Genomic DNA, 16,817 nt, shown 5'->3' with positions numbered 1-16,817 from the left:
ATCTCTCTACTGTATCTATCCATCTATTAAATTGTATTGTACAGAGTAGTCTAACACTGAAGTAATCCGAATGTTTGGCTATTCAAATAATAAAACAGCAGTACTTTCAGCGACCACTATGTATATATCATATCTCCTATAGTCCCTTTTTAGAAATTTGAAATATACAGTATCTCTTTTCCAAAATAACCTGACTCACTGTTGGCTTAAGTGTTTTTGCCTAATGCAACAGGACACATTTGAGGAATCTTGCCTTACATATACTTGCTGCAATTTAAAGATTTAAAAACACATCTTTATGTACTCTTTAAAAGGAAATGTACCAACATTTTAGCCGAGGACACCAACATACCAACATGAATATAATGATATTCTTAAAGGAATATTTCGAATATACAAAATACTTAGCCTATACTCACCCCTATTGCTGTAAAAGTAAATACTTATGGGATAACATCAGAAGATTATGCTGTAAGGATGTTATGGGGATACCGTCATATAATAAAAAATACACTGAGTTTGAAAACGTTATCCATCCACTTTGGTCTATCTATGGTATAGTATCTCTATTTTGTGGATAAATACAGACTCTCAAGACTCACATCTAATGGTGTAATTGCGTTTTTACCGTCGGTAGATGGCAGACTTGAATGAGTAATTGTTGCAGGAGCAGAGGAGCGCGCCTGGAGCCGCAGGGAGCGCGCAGCCACAGACCGCCTGCCTGCTGTGCCTGCCTTCCTGCTTGGATATTCAGCCTCCGTGCGTCGTCTCGCCGCCGTGCCTTGCCCGGGTGAAGAGTTCATTGTGCGGACTCGTCGGCGGATGATGCGGGGCCCATGTCAGAGTCTAATCTCATTCTGCAGCGCGGTGAGACAGCGACATGTTATATTACTGGAATCAGAGAGGGGACCTAAAGATGCATGCCAATAAACAAAAGTAACGGGCAGCCTCTCATTTATAACTATTAGGAACACTTAACCTTATAGTCAGGTTATGGTTACAGATAAATCTACGAGCCATTTACTGCAGCGTTTTATTGAGAGGCTACATACTGAATCATCGATATTAGATTTAAAAAATAACACATATTTTATTGAGCCTATTTGCATCTTTTAGTGTCCACTGCAACTTATGATGAAATAGACTCAGCTCTCACACATGATCCACACACACACACACACACACACAGAGGAACAGACACTTACCCACAGCAACAAACACACACACACACACACACACACACACACACACACACACACACACACACACACACACACACACACACACACACACACACACACACACACACACACACACACACACACACACACACACACACACACACACACACACACACACACACACACACACACACACACACACACACACACACACACACACACACACACACACACACACACACACTCAGATGCATTGAATGATTCCACTTTTACTCACAGTTGATCAGACTGTCCTTAACAAGTCAAATGCAATATTTTGTGCACCTGCTCACTGTTTATTCCAAACGTGAAGTTGTTTCTCCATCACACACACTCACACACGCACACTCACACACAGCCACAAATTGTACCATGGTGTCAGAGCCAAACAGGGTTTGCAGTGTCCTTCAGTGTAAAGATGCACTTGAATGATAATGGCCAGCAGAGAGCACTCTGTGTAATCATAATGACCTATCTCCTATGAGTTATATTAGTATTTGTCCATATGAATCATGTTTCTGCATCATATACATACATTTGGGATGACAAAGTCGACTTTTTGGTTTCATCAGAGGTGTGTTGTTGTGCAGTGGAAATAGGCGAAATTGCTTCAGATAAGATAATAGCAATGGTCATTCTGTTTGTTTGGTTAGCATGCATAAAACAAGATATAGTTTGATTGTATTGTCCTATATTCAGATATACATATTGGATTTTGATGCAATATGTTTCGGCAAAAAACATCAAACTATGACACAACAAATTGAGGCTTAAGTGCAAAAAGTCAAATTTAAAAAACTGTATTATAAGTCACTCTTATCGGCAAACTCAAAAGGAAATATTTGCATTATTTAAAAACATGTGGGTACAAAACAAAAGACTAGAATCTCTCAATCTTGGACGGAAGTGCATTCAGCAATAGCTTTAGATTTCTGAAAATTAAACTTTCGTATAGTGTAACAAGTTGTATTTAATATAGCAAAATAAGATTTTTAGAAAACTTTGTGAATTTAGAGGAAACAGTTGCTGCTTCTTTGCCTTTAAATCCTTGATAAATGGTCCTACTATCAGCGCTGATGCTTTATGTCTGGATTTAATCCAAGACTAATAAGAACTAAAGCTGTTTTGCAACGTGGACCATCTTTGTACATTGCATTTGAAATTCTTAGATAGCTTTTTTTTACCAAGGGTACTGCATAATACACTCATGTTGTATACACAGTGCTTAGGTTTTACTAAGAGGGAGTGAGAAGAGGCTCTTCATATTCAGTGTGAGTTTCTGCTGTTCCAATTGTCCACCAATAGTTGGCAGCAGAGGACTAAAGCTGTGGATCATGGCCTCATCCAGAAACTCACTCACACTTCCTCTGCCGCTAACATTGTTGCATCTTCATCACTTTTTGCACCTTTTACATGCTGCTAACTTACATATTTTGCTTATGCAACTAATATATTCAAGACTTTGTGCATATTATTCTAAGAAGGGATTTTAGTGTTACTGTTTTAACACTTTAGCAACACTGTTAATGAGACATTAGAAGTAGATGTGAAGAAGGCTGAATTGAAGGCTACATTAACTTCTATTCCTCTTCTACTGCAGGGATGGGATTAATGTTCTTTCCCACATATAACAAACACGCACTAACACACATGCATATACAGACACACACATGCACATGCAGACCCACACACACACACACACACACACACACACACACACACACACACACACACACACACACACACACACACACACACACACACACACACACACACACACACACACACACACACACACACACACACACACACACACACACACTACAAGAGAATAATAGAATTAGGCAGCAGGCTGTGCTGCATGTGTCACCGGTTTGACCCAGACTGCACTTCCTGCTCACCAGACAACCATTGCCCAGCAGTGACACACACACACACACACACACACACACACACACACACACACACACACACACACACACACACACACACACACACACACACACACACACACACACACACACACACACACACACGCACACACGCACACACGCACACACGCACGCACGCTCGACGCACGCACGCACGAACGCACGCACGCACGCACACACACACACACACACACACACACACACACACACATACACATGTACACACACACACACACACAGAAACACACACACACACTGACTAGAGCCTACACCAGATGGAAGTGCTGACATAGACAGAGCTGATAACGGGGTTACCCTCATCATTCCCACTTACACCCTGACGACTAAGGGCCTCACACAAGAAAACACACACACACACACACACACACACACACACACACACACACACACACACACACACACACACACGCACAAACACACACGTCAGTGTGTTATCTTTGGTCATCGGCCCCTGCTCACGTCACACCCCTGTCCCCTTATCAGCTCCTCCTTGCCCTGAGCTGTATTACTCGTCCTCCTGAGAGAGACAGTGAGACAGAGCGAGTGTGTGTGTGTGTGTGTGTGTGTGTGTGAGTGCATACAGTATGTGTGTGTTGTGGAGAAAGGGGTAGACGTGTGGATGCCGGGCGAAGTGATGGAGGGAGGAAGTGTGAGAGATAGGGTGGGTGCAGAGGCCAGCAGACAGACACCCAGCCTGGCAAGAGAGACGTTGTGAGGGAGGACGGCGAGTGAAACTGGAGAGGATGTGTGGTCTGATTACTGAGGCGACTGTGTTGACGGCCAGATGTGCTACACCTCTGTACGTCTCCCTCGCAGCTCCCCTGCAATTCTGTCTCTCCGCAGCAGTCGGTACTTTCTCACTGACTTTGACTCCTGGCCTTTTGCTAGGCTCGGTATCCTTCCTGCTGCAGGGCCCCTTCTGCCTTCATTCTTTCCCACAGCCGCTTTCACTCATCTGTTGTGTCCTCTCCCCCTTTTTTGCTGTAACTATCTCAGAAAAGGAAAGGAAAGCAAAGCATTAGGGAGTAGATCATTATGTGCTGTTTTTATTTTTAAACTGTGAAAAAGGAAGTTACAAGCAGCTCAGGCATGTTCTGTCTAAATCTGAGTTTTTTTCCACCTCAGAGATCCCCTCGTCTCTCACCTTCCTCTTCCATCCCCCACCTCTCTCTGACCATTTAGCTCGAACAAGTGCTCTCATAGTTAATGAAATGTCCCTGTCTTTGCTCAAATTTCTGCGATTAATCTTACTGTCCCTTCTCCCACTTCTCATCCTCTCACCTCTTAATAAAATCCCACCTCCTCTCCTCAGAGAAACTCCTGCCTTCCTCTCTCATCTCTTCTCTATCCCTCTCCTCTCCCTCCCCATCTTAATGTGCTTGTGTGTAATCATATGCACAGAAGAAGAGGATGAGGAGGAAGAGGAGGAAGAGGAGGACGGCTCTGCCAACATTTGCCTAAGGCTCCGCAGCCTGGATCGATAAGTGGTCTTAAGTTTATCTGATTTTTATCAACGGAGCCGACAGGGGGGCAGGTCGATGGGCTGTGCCCGCGTCAAGTTGACCTTTTCAGGGACGACGGCAAGAGAGCTCCCCCCGGGACCCCCACGGTCCCCTGTCACCGTCTGACTGGCACAAGTCTGTTGCGCTGCACGACAAAGTCTGCAGAGACGTCTATATCAACGCCCGGTGCGGCTGACAGGGCCTGGCTGTTGTATTTATAAACTGTCCTTTGGCCATGACACTTTGCCAATGATCAGGCCCTAATTTATGCAGGCAAATCTCCTCGGTGCAAAAATGAAAGCTAATAGAGTCATTAGCTGCTAATTCGAGCCGGGATACCTTGTATAAATTGGCTTACTTTGTAAAGCCCTCCCTCGATAATACCCTCCCTCCTCACTCCACCACTCTCCCCCTGTCTCTCTTTTATCTCTCACCCGGACCACAGCATAACATCATCTGAGCACACACATTATTTTAGTGGCTAAATGGTTGATGGTGTGTGTTTGTTTAATGGTGTGTGAGGCAAGATATCTATGTGTGTGCTTGTGAATGTGTGTGGTGCAGAGCAGAGGTTGTTTCCACCTCCATATCAAATATACATACTTAATGTACCAGAGATGTAACACTAAAGAAGTGCCTGTGCATGCATGTGTGTATGACCATGTTGCCATCCGGCCGTCCGAGACCGAGAGCTGTTAGTGCTGATGTGTTATTGTCTCGCCTGATGGCTGATTATGACATTAAATGTTTATGAGCATTGATCAGCGATAGCCCCAAAGTGAGAGCCATTTCATATCCTCACTGGCCACTGCTTAACGGCATACTGATGGATGCACAATAATCTCCAATACGACAGAGACTTGCACACGCTGCATATAAACACATGCACACACAAGCACATCATCAAACACATACACAGCCTCATAATCAAACACTCACACAAAGGCTCATAATCAAACACACACACAGAATCATACTCAAACACACACAGGCTCATAGACACATACAAAGACTTGAACACCCATGATAAAAGTTACTTAAAGTTACATTCACTGTCTTCCTGCAGGGTTCGATACTGGTGTGTGTGAATGTTAGCTTACTTGAGTAAATAGCCCATTGCTTTGTATGAATTAGGTGTGAAAGGGTGAATTATGACTTATGACTATGACTATGACTATAAATGACAGACACCATTCAGTTACATTATTTGTTTGTGAGAACGCACAAAACGGTGCTGCATGTGGCGACTAAGTGGTATGTTTGTGAATATTTTCAAAATTTCCCATAGAGAAAGTAACTTTTCATGAAGTTAGTATAAACAGTAAGTGTGAAAGTCTGGTTGGTTAGGCATGTGGCTTGTCATTAACCTGTTTATTTACCTTGATTATAATCTTTCAGTATAACCATAACCAGGCATTTTAGTTGGTTTACCTTAAAGGCAGAATGAGAAGGAGTGTCTTAAAAACTAAACAATGCATTAATTAAACGCGTGCATGCCAGATCCTAAGAATGCATCCAAGAGGAAGCTATAACATGGCAGAAATCCACTGGCAAGCACCATAAACTTAACCACCGCCCAAACAACCACAATATAAGCGTATTTATGATGTGAGTAATTGCACATTTGAAAACGCTTTCCATTAGAGTCAATGTAAAGTTACAGCTCTAATGCCAGCTATGACATAAGCAGAAGCTCATGGAGGAAGCGGACGCCAGCTTCTGAAAAGAAGATCCAAAATTCCTGCTTGTTTTCCCTGGAAAAGCTTTCAGTCCTGACAGCAGGTCCAGGAAACATCCCACACACCCCGAAACAGCAGGCAGCAGATGGAAAAAGGCAACGTGGAATCACAAAATCTATTTCCAGACGCATTGGGATTCACATATGGGAATAGGATTACCGACTTAACTCTTCATTAAGATAGTTAATCATCCGTATTATTAACAATATGAAAAAGTGAAACAATTGTGTTTGGCTCAAATTGGAGAGCTCATGGGACGGGCTGTCCAGATGTTCATTAATGTGATTATCTAAATAACAAATCATCCCCAAACTTTGGAAACCACTTTCACTTTGTCATGTGCAGGGATCTGCTTCTAAACGTCCCTAAAATGTACAGAAAGAAAGTAAAATATCAGGGGTTTATTTGGCTAAATGAATGATACATATACTCGATGCTTTTGATTTGTATACATGAGCAACACTGACTAAGAATCAAAAAGCAGAGCACAGCTCACCTCATTGCACCCCCTAATTTGAATATGCAATCAAACTTTTCTCTGACTACAAGGATTGAGAAATAAATAATTAAGTCAATCCAATTACTTAATTAATTATTTCATTAATCATGTGCTCACACATTTCCTTCCCCTCCATTCGTCATGCTGCTCAATGGCTTCATTACGGATCAATGTGGAGCCGTCCACATCAAGAGTCGCACTGTCATCGTCAAGATTAATCAGGATGTTGCCTGCATGCAAAATGGGCATCCGAGCCATTTCTATGGTAACCAGCGTGTAACACAGATGACAAATTGATTGAATATTTGCATGAACTTACCAGTGTTAAATTCCTATTATGGTTTTGTGTTTGTCTGGCAGAATAAATGGTAGACTATTATATTTGTTATTAGTTTAGGATTAGAAAACTCATCAGTTGTTATAATCAATGCAACACAAGCAATGTACATTGAATATAATATGTTAACGTAATTCATTTCAGTTGCTGTCAGTGCATCTGTCCTGTACAAAGTATTTTTGAGGTCACTTGCAAACCAATATAAAAAATACACACAATGGAAGCCACATTATAAAAAATAGGAAAAAGTGTGATTAAGTAGCCAATAAAAAAAGCTCCATCTAATGCACAGAGAAAATGTAAAGGAAGGCAAGCTGGCTGCAACAAATGTTTGCAAATATAACTTGGATTTCCCTCTGCCAAGATTGTGAAGAGGATATTGTTCAAAGATTGAAGAATAATAGAAAAATCCAAATTTCACCACTTATGTTATCACAGATTGGTAAGGGTGTATAGTTTGGTCGTCTAAAAACAGCCAAATGCTACATCTTTACATCAAGAGATCAGTTTGTTCAATATCAGTCTGTTTTTAGCCATTTACAGCAACTGGGGATTTGAAGTTCCGTAAAGATCAGAGGGAAAAAAGGAAATATTTGTATGCATTTCAAATGCCTAATGCGCAGGCAGTCTCAGCCTCACTCCAGCTAACACGACTACTAAGCTTTATGCAAGTGTCCTTGTAATGATATGGCCAATATACAGGGCCGTCTCTCCCTATAGGCCGATCATGCAGACTGCGCGGAGCCTCACCTTGCAGAGGGGCCTCACCTCGTGGAGGGGGCCTCATCTTGCGGGGGGTGCCTCAACTGAGCATCTAGCACCCCCCACCCCGTCGACGACGACGCTTGCAAAACAGAGGGCCTCATCATATTTTTATCTTTGCGTGGGGCCTCCAGTTGGCCAGGGACGGCCCTGCCAATGTGCAAATGATTGAATGCTTTCATCTGGCTACTTTTGGAGCAAGTGCTATACCTACTTTCATTAGAAAATAGATTGCAGCCTTGCAGAGGACACTGGCCATAAAGCAACCCTTCATTTTCTCAGAATAGCATGAACTAGTGGCAGACAGGATTGTATTGTAAAAGTGAGGCTTTTAGGGAACCAATGTTAACACCATACTGTAGTTGTCAGGGAATAATTTCACCCACATGTTTACCTTTTGCCCTCTGATGCAGATGCCCAACTTTGGGCAGCCGCTATCTCCCTTAAGGAGCGGCAGCCCAAGCATTTTGTTGTTGTTACCAGTTTATGACCGGGCAACTCTCGGTCAGAGATAGTTATTGTTGTGGGACACCTGGAACACATCCTTCTTGGGGTGTAGATGACCCCGAGCCATAAGCGACAACAAATGTGATTCAGTGTCCTCAGCTGTTTAGTCTATCTATTGAAGAATGTCGATTATTACACTCTGAACTAGTTAAAACCTGGAACTACAGGAGGGTTCTTCAGAATTTATTGTGGCATCTCATCCGTGTGGTCAGATCGTGGCCCTATAACTTGTCTTGTGAATTCTCCGGCCGAAGCTCCAAATAAACCATCAGTGTTTGCCATCAAAGCTCCAGCTCTCAGTCGTGTCTCTCTTTGAGTCCTGACTCCAATTGCTTCAGAAGTTTCCCCCACAGTAGTTGCTAGTCTTACATTGTGCAATCAACATCTACTAACTCAGAGAGGGAAATTATTTGAATGTATAGGACTCTAATACCAAAAGGAATCATCAATACTCTCAACATGTTCAGAGGCTTTGTATTCAACCAATCACTTTAGAAAGTTTAGATACTCCCTCTTGTGACTGCCTCCACTGTACACAGAAAAAAATACAGCCTCTGGAGCAATCATTATCACATTGATACAAAATAGCATGCTATGGAGCATACCATAACATGAACAGCAAGATCATCAGTGATGCTACAGTTGTCATGCCTGTTAGCATTTCAATGTCAAAGGTCTTACCATTTTACAATCTGTTGACAGAGTAGGAATTGAAATGTGTAGTTTGACCAGACTCATAGGAATTTTTTTTTGCTTGAGTAAAATGTGGATGGAAACCTTTAAGTAAGACATTTGAGTGCCAGCAGCAACCCACATTTGGTCAGGAGTAAAAAATGGATTGACTGAATAGTGACAGCCCAAACTAAAAAAGTAAATGAATAGAAAAAAGGTTTGATAGCTGCTTCTGAGGTCCTTGCTGCCTTCCCTGTTACCTTGCAGGAGTTATACGTTCATGAATGCGTTCAGTGCATGTTAGTGTGTTTCAATCTGCTAGTTTGTGTGTGTCAGAGTGAAGCAAGAACAAACGCAGGAGCTGTGAGACGAGAGAATAGACGATAGAGGAGGGAAGGGAGGCAGAGAGCTTCCCTGTTTATGTCTAAATTCCTCGTTTATTTGTTTGATTAATTTGCGCAACGGCACACTGTAACCCCGTTCTGTCACATGCTTCCTTCACTGGGGTTTATTTTAGCAGGGCGGTAAGTGGCCCCATAATGTCACTGTAATACTGGGTCAGGCTTTTCCGAATGGAGGCATGGGATTAGGGGGAAAGAGAGAAGAAGGCATGAGAATGTGTGAGATGGGAGGAGGAGGAAAACGTCCCTCGTTCATCTTCTGAAAGTGAGTGTTAAAATAACACCTGGCCTGACTGGATTCACTGTGGGTGTGCTGGATGGATCTGCACAGCAGGCTAACAGGAACTGTCAGTGGAGATGCACACACACTCACTAAGAGAGAGGCCGAAGTTGATGCTGGATATTTAAAGTCACAATTTGTGTTGCTCATACAAATACGAGGGACCTGAACCTGCAAGCCTTCATCCGTCAGTATCCTCAGAGGTCAAAACCTCTCGGTGATAATGCAAATGGTTAAAAGTAGCATTCACAGGGTTGTGTGTGTGTATGCATACATCAGTGAGCGCATGTGTGTGTCTCTGAGGTAGATGTTGGAGTTTAGAGGGAAAGAAGGAGAGACATCTTGCATATTCAACGCTCTGTCGCCTGGCTGTCATCGGCCAACTGAGCGGTGAGGAGATAGGGAACTAGTCAAATTACCGGCCATGCTCGATTCTGTCTCCTGCTGTGACAAGTGTGTCAGAGATGGGATTTAATCTCTTAATAACGAACAGGGCTTGGGATGTTTTTTTTCCCTACATCTCTTCCTCCTCCTCCTCTCACTCTTTTTACTTTGAATGTCTTCTGATCACATCTGGTCATGTCGGCAAATCACCCGCATCTCGGAAAGAGAAATATCCATGTCTGAATATCTTATATTCCCCACTCTCTTCCTCTGTATCTCTCCATCCCTCCATCTCTCCGTCTCTAATACAAGCTGTCGTGCTAGATCATGATTGATCAGGGCCTTAGTGGCCAACGCCAGCTCTCCCTCTCCCTGCTGCGGAAATGAATGGGGATCAGATGCGCTCTAGCTATGAAGTTGGACGCTGAGTTATTGGCGACGCGAGCTTGTGAGAGGAATAGAAGGAGAGAGGAAAATGAGGAGGAGGCAGATGAAACAAGATGAAAATCTACGGTCTGGGATGTATCTCTTGAAGTTTTGTGATTTCCGGGAGGACTTTGGAAACACTTGAATTCTTAATGTCAAGTCCTTGTGACTGTGATATAAGAAAAAGCTCTATCTCTCTGCATTTTAGTTTGAGCTTACACTAAAAACACATTCCTTTGCACACGATCCTGATGACAGACACTATACTTAATGGAGTTCGATGTCTTTTTGATAATGATAATCAACTGAAGCACTATTGCAACAAGCAAACCAAATATATACATTGTCCATAAGTAATCCTCCAATTGCTGTACAGTGGACCACAATTATTTGCTGACCTCACAAAGATCTGGTCTTTGCCATTAGTCACTGATAAAAATCTTATTGCTTTATTTGCATCAAATGGAGTGCTTGTCAGATCGTATAACTGGAACTGAAAACCCTATTTTTCGATGGTGCAGGTGTGTGGAGCTGTGAGAGTTAGCAATGATCGAATGCGGAAACTGTCTTTATCATTCTTCACTCCACTACTTTCATAGCATTTTTCATTTTCATCCGATTGAGGAATCATGAATGTCTTGGAGGAGAGAAGGTTTGAGAGTTTGCACTAACTATTTTTTGCAGGTCACCCAAAATGTAAAGCCAAGGGAACTTCAAACCACCTCCTCCTTACAGGAAACCTGCTCTGTAAAACAACTCAGATTTAGCTTTTGTATTTCGTGTTACTATCTGCAATCCACACAAATGGTCCGATGATCAGAAAGAAGATACAAACAATTCAAATGAAAGTTACCGTTAGGTCTTTAAACTGTGATGGATGCTTACAGCTTCAGTTTTGATAATATCTTTACTGTTCATTTTCAGGATTGATTGCTCGTGTTTGTTGCTCCTTTCCAAGACACCAACATACTTCAGTTACCACCATGTATCACCATTGCCTACAGACACGATGAACAGAGCAGAGAACATTAAACCAAACTTAAACTAAATCCTACATTTCCGCAGCCAATATGTGTGACAGGTTAAGGTTATTAATTTATGAATATATCAGACAGAGGTTTGTTATACAATAACAGCTTTATTGCTAGCTGTTTGATAATATAAATGTTGACACACTTCCAATTCTCAAACCACCCCTTCCCACTCCTACCTGCTGGCTGTGAACTCAGAATCATATTGTTCCAATTCCCCCAGAGCTCACATATGTATGGTCTACACCTCTCACCCTCAGGGATACAATTTACCCCCCCTCCAATCCCTCCATTCCCGTATGGAAGTAACTATGGCGACAGTTGTTACTCTGGTGATTAATGCCCCAGGAAATGAAAGTGTTGCCAGGGACAATGTGGGAACATTGTAACTTCCTGTGTTCCACGGGGGCTCGAATGCTTTGGTGTCCGACATCAAGCTTTTAGCTAATTAGCTAAATCAGCTCGCTGGGGCTTAATTAGAAGCAGCTCGCAGACACACCCGTGTCCAGGGGCTCTTTAATTACCCTCAGGTTCATTAGGAGAGAAGGGCCTCGAGCTCTAATTAACTGGCTCTGTGCACTTATCAGTGTGTGTGTGTGTGTGTGTGTGTGTGTGTGTGTGTGTGTGTGTGTGTGTGTGTGTGTGTGTGTGTGTGTGAAAGCATGCTTGCCACCCTTATGAAAACTAAAATGAAGTGTTCCACTAAACTGTGCTGCAATATGGTAAACATATCACAACTTTTCATTAACACTCAGGAGGGAAGAGGATATGCAGTGTGGATAAAAGAGGGAGAGGGATAGAGGGGGAGCGAAAGAGAGAGTAGTGAAGGACAGGGTAAATAACTGGATAAGAGATTGTAATAGAGATTTCTGCAGCCAGTGAACGACAGCTTGGTAGAGGGCTAGAAAGGGGATGGAGAGACAGAGTGAAGGAGTGCAACAGAGTGTGTGAGAGGAAGTGATGAAGATGGAAGGAGAGAGATGCTGCCAGTCTTGTGTAAAGGAGGAGTGTGTTATCTGTCCTTTCATGGTGGTTGTCAGCGAGAGAGGCCAAATGCCTTCATGTTGTCTCACCATAGACAAACAGCAGTAATTGGAGAGACAGGCTGATGGAGTGACAACACACTCACACTACAGTGAACTACATTATATACACAGAGAGCTGTGAAATAATATGTGTACATACATGATCATCTGGTTTGGAATTGCTTATTAACCACGGAAGATAATTGAGAATAGTCCTTTTTCAGAGTGGAAAAATGCACCTTTTGTTAGCAATACAATTTACAATGGCTTTCCTTGGTCAAACTTACTAGGGAGGAGGTCACACACAAAAGTAACTAGGCAGGAGATACAGCAAACACCACAGTATGGTTATTTAAAGTTATTAACACTTATGTAGAAGTCACTCCCAGCACTTCCTACTGCCATGCCCTCAATAACTCACTGCACTGCCACAAAGAGCAGCTTTTTATAGCCCTCCCCTTAGATCCATATACCAAAACAGGGGAGCTATAGTAATACCTGTGTTACATAGACAACCAAAACACAAGTCACACATGAATAAACAAGACATAACATACTTAACAATGACCTATACAATTAATACATACAAAATTACAACAATTACAACAAAGCTACCGACCAAAAATCTGACACATTTATGTTGCACCCATACAGTCCTATTGATTTTCACACCCCCCCCCCCAGGAACAATATAGCCCATAGGTTTTAGTTTCCCCGGGAGGCTTTTCTTCGCACACCATGGGAATTGGAGGGAACCAGGGAACACTGTGGCCGTTTCTCAATCGCAAGGATGCTTGCTTGGTAGCACATGTCTTCCGAGTCACTTCCTTCAGAAGCTAGGCAAGAATCCTTCCTGGCATTCTGAAAACGAAGAGTGGAACAGGCTAGCAAGTGTGCAGGTGTGCGTCACATGAGAGGCCCCGCCTTACATTTTCCGCCCCAGATTTGGGGAAATTGGTCCGTGCGCAAAGCCTTGTGGGGATTTGAAGGACGCGAAGTCTACCCATGTGCAGCCTCGAAATTACCCCCAAACCAAGGACGCGGCCTCGGTGGGATTCCAAGTATGCTGGAGATTGGAACAGTCCTTCGGCGACACTCAATGACGTAGTATCCTTGAAATATTGGCTTGGAAGCCAGTTTCCTCGCGATTGAGAAACGACCTGAGGCCGTTGTCCCTACCCGATCTGCAGCTCTGCCCGATTTGCAGTGCGCATGTGCGAGGTGGTCCGCCATATTGGACAACTCCGGACGGCAACCCAAGAAGGACACTTGACACAGTGGCTTTTGGCAAAGCTGAAAAATAAAACTCGAGAGAGATGAGTTATTGTTATTACAACGTGACTTCACTATTATTTAACAACTCTTTTTATTGGGTTCTTTTATTTGGGGTTAAGTACATTGTCAGAATAAGTGAGAAATGGATTTAACTTATGTTAGACAGCTATCATACTGAATAAATATTTACCGTGAATGTATGCAAAAATGTATGGCATATGGCTGTCTAACAGAAGTTAAATCCATTTATTCTGACAATGTACTTAACCCCAAATAAAAGAACCCAATAAAAAGAGTTGTTAAATAATAGTGAAGTCACGTTGTAATAACAATAACTCATCTCTCTCGAGTTTTCCTTTTGAGCTTCAAAAGCCACTGTGTCAATGTTGTCCTACTTGGGTTGCCGTCTGGAGTTGTCCAATATGGCGGACCATCTCGCACATGCGCACTGCAGATCGGGCAGAGCTGCAGATCGGGTAGTGAAGGTAGTGACAGCCGTTTCTCAGGCCCAATCCCAAACCACTCGCTCGACCCTACCCCTCCGTGACGGAGTGAACTCCTTCTGTAGCCACACTCGCAGCTCAAAGAGGCTCCCTCCTGTCAGATGGAGGGAGTAAATACAGCGGCAAGCTTTGAGACGGCCTCCCCTCTCTCCGGCAGAAACAGGAAATGCCGTAACGGTTTCAAATCAGCATCTCTTAGACAAAAAGTTTAAATTAATAACTCAAATAAAACTCCAAACATCTTTCATTGTGTTTCAAAGCTCTTTTAGTTTTAAACCTGATGTTTATAAGCTTCTTAGTTTTTGCAACAGTCTGTAAATATACACAACTTTATAATAAAATGCACACATTTACCCAGTGTTCGAATTACCCATTTGCTTTCGGGGTAGCGCTATTTTTCAGAGCACATCCTGCTACTAAATATATCACACGCACGTTCTGTTGACTGGCGCAGCAGCGCAGATTCGATCAATTGCTATAAAATCACTCTGCTACTACTACAGACGGTGTCACTACGCCGGCGGCTGTGACCGTTGTTGAAGCCTCTTCAGGCTCCGCATCGGCAGGCCTCTCCCTCGGTGTGGAAGTTGAGTAAAGTTATAACGATATTGGCAGATTCAGATTTCACGGATCAATAACTCATGAACAAAACGTTATTCAGACACAAATTACGTCTCCTAAGTACCGTGGTAAGGTTGACAACGAATTACAATCACATGCTGATAAAAAAAAAGCCAATATATACGTGCTGTCCTCCAAATTGGACTCATTAAATTGGTCTCTTTCCGCAGCCGGAGAAGAAACGAGTGCTCAGGGACCGTCTGCAAAGTGCAACACCGAAAAAAGAGAATACAATAATATTCAATCACTTCACTATTATACAGTATATTACTACCAAACTCACTCCACACATCAATAGTCTCCTGATGCTCATACTACAGCAGAGAGTTTGTAAGAATTTGCTTTTGAATAATTTTGGGGAATATTTCTAATGTAAAATCTTCAATAAATATGGTATAATCTTGATTTGAAACCGTTATTACATACAGTTACGGCATTTCCTGTTTCTGCCGGAGAGAGGGGAGGCCGTCCCAAAGGGTTATGGCTAGAAAGGATCCGTCTTGTGTAAATATGACGTCACGTTCTCGTTGTAACTCTCGTTGGAGCGGCTCGGAAACACATCTACAGCAGTAACATGATGCAACATACACATTAATGCAGCAGGATAATAGTAAAACAATGAAAGGGAACATTTGATTGCACCAGGAGCTATCTTGGGACTTTTACTGTGACAACGTTGACTTGCCTGTGAATAAAAAATAAACCATAGAGTTGGTGATCTAAAGTGTTGTCATTCTTCTTTGAACAGCAAGACCGCTAACACCCTATTTCAACAATCACACTCCCTGATATTGACATAATTAATAGATAGTTTAGCTTCTCACGATCATTTGCTGTGGCCCACTGATGTTAACGATCGTAACTGAAAGGCTGCCTGCCAAACGTAAACATTCAGCCACGTGACTTGCAAACTCTCGCGAGAGTTTTACACTCGAGGGATCCTTTCTAGTCCCAAAGCTTGCCGCTGTATTTACTCCCTCCATCTGACAGGAGGGAGCCTCATTCAGCTGCGAGTGTGGCTACAGACGGAGTTCACTCCGTCACGGAGGGGTAGGGTCGAGGGAGTGGTTTGGGATTGGGCCTTAGTTTTCCGAATGCCAGGAAGGATTCTTGCCTAGCTTCTGAAGCAAGTGACTCGGAAGACATGTGCTACCAAGCAAGCCTCCTTGAAATTGAGAAACGGCCTGTAAGTGTTAAATTCATGATACACTGTTTACTTTATCTTTACCTTTACATAAACGTTTATATACTGCATACAAGACACGTGTGTTGTTTGATTGACTGAGCCACAGAAAAATCGCTCTTAGATCCAATAATCACATTACGTAATTATACAGTATCTAACAGGTGTGCCGCGGAGAAGTTAGTTTCAGGTTGGATATCCAAAGAACATTAAAAAGCATCTTGCAGGTTTTTTTTTAATACATTTATGCTTAAACTTGCTTGAAAATTAAAATTAAAAAAGTGAATCTAGGATTTGATATGTTTTACGAGACATAAGGGCAGGAATTCAGAGGGAAAGGAGCAATTTTGAGCTCTGCTCTTAAAAAGGGCTTTTTTTTAAGGTCATACGTCAAACGCGTCATATTACATCACAAAGGGTAAACATCTCCGCTCTCTGACCGCGGGTATAGTTAGTAGTTGCGTTGAGTTGAGCGGTTGTGTTTTAGTGAGCTGGTAT

Source organism: Notothenia rossii, assembly GCF_949606895.1.
Source record: "Notothenia rossii genome assembly, chromosome: 10".
Taxonomy (NCBI): Eukaryota; Metazoa; Chordata; class Actinopteri; order Perciformes; family Nototheniidae; genus Notothenia; species Notothenia rossii.
The sequence above is the reverse complement of the archived record's forward strand: the minus strand, read 5'-3'. Positions refer to the sequence as shown.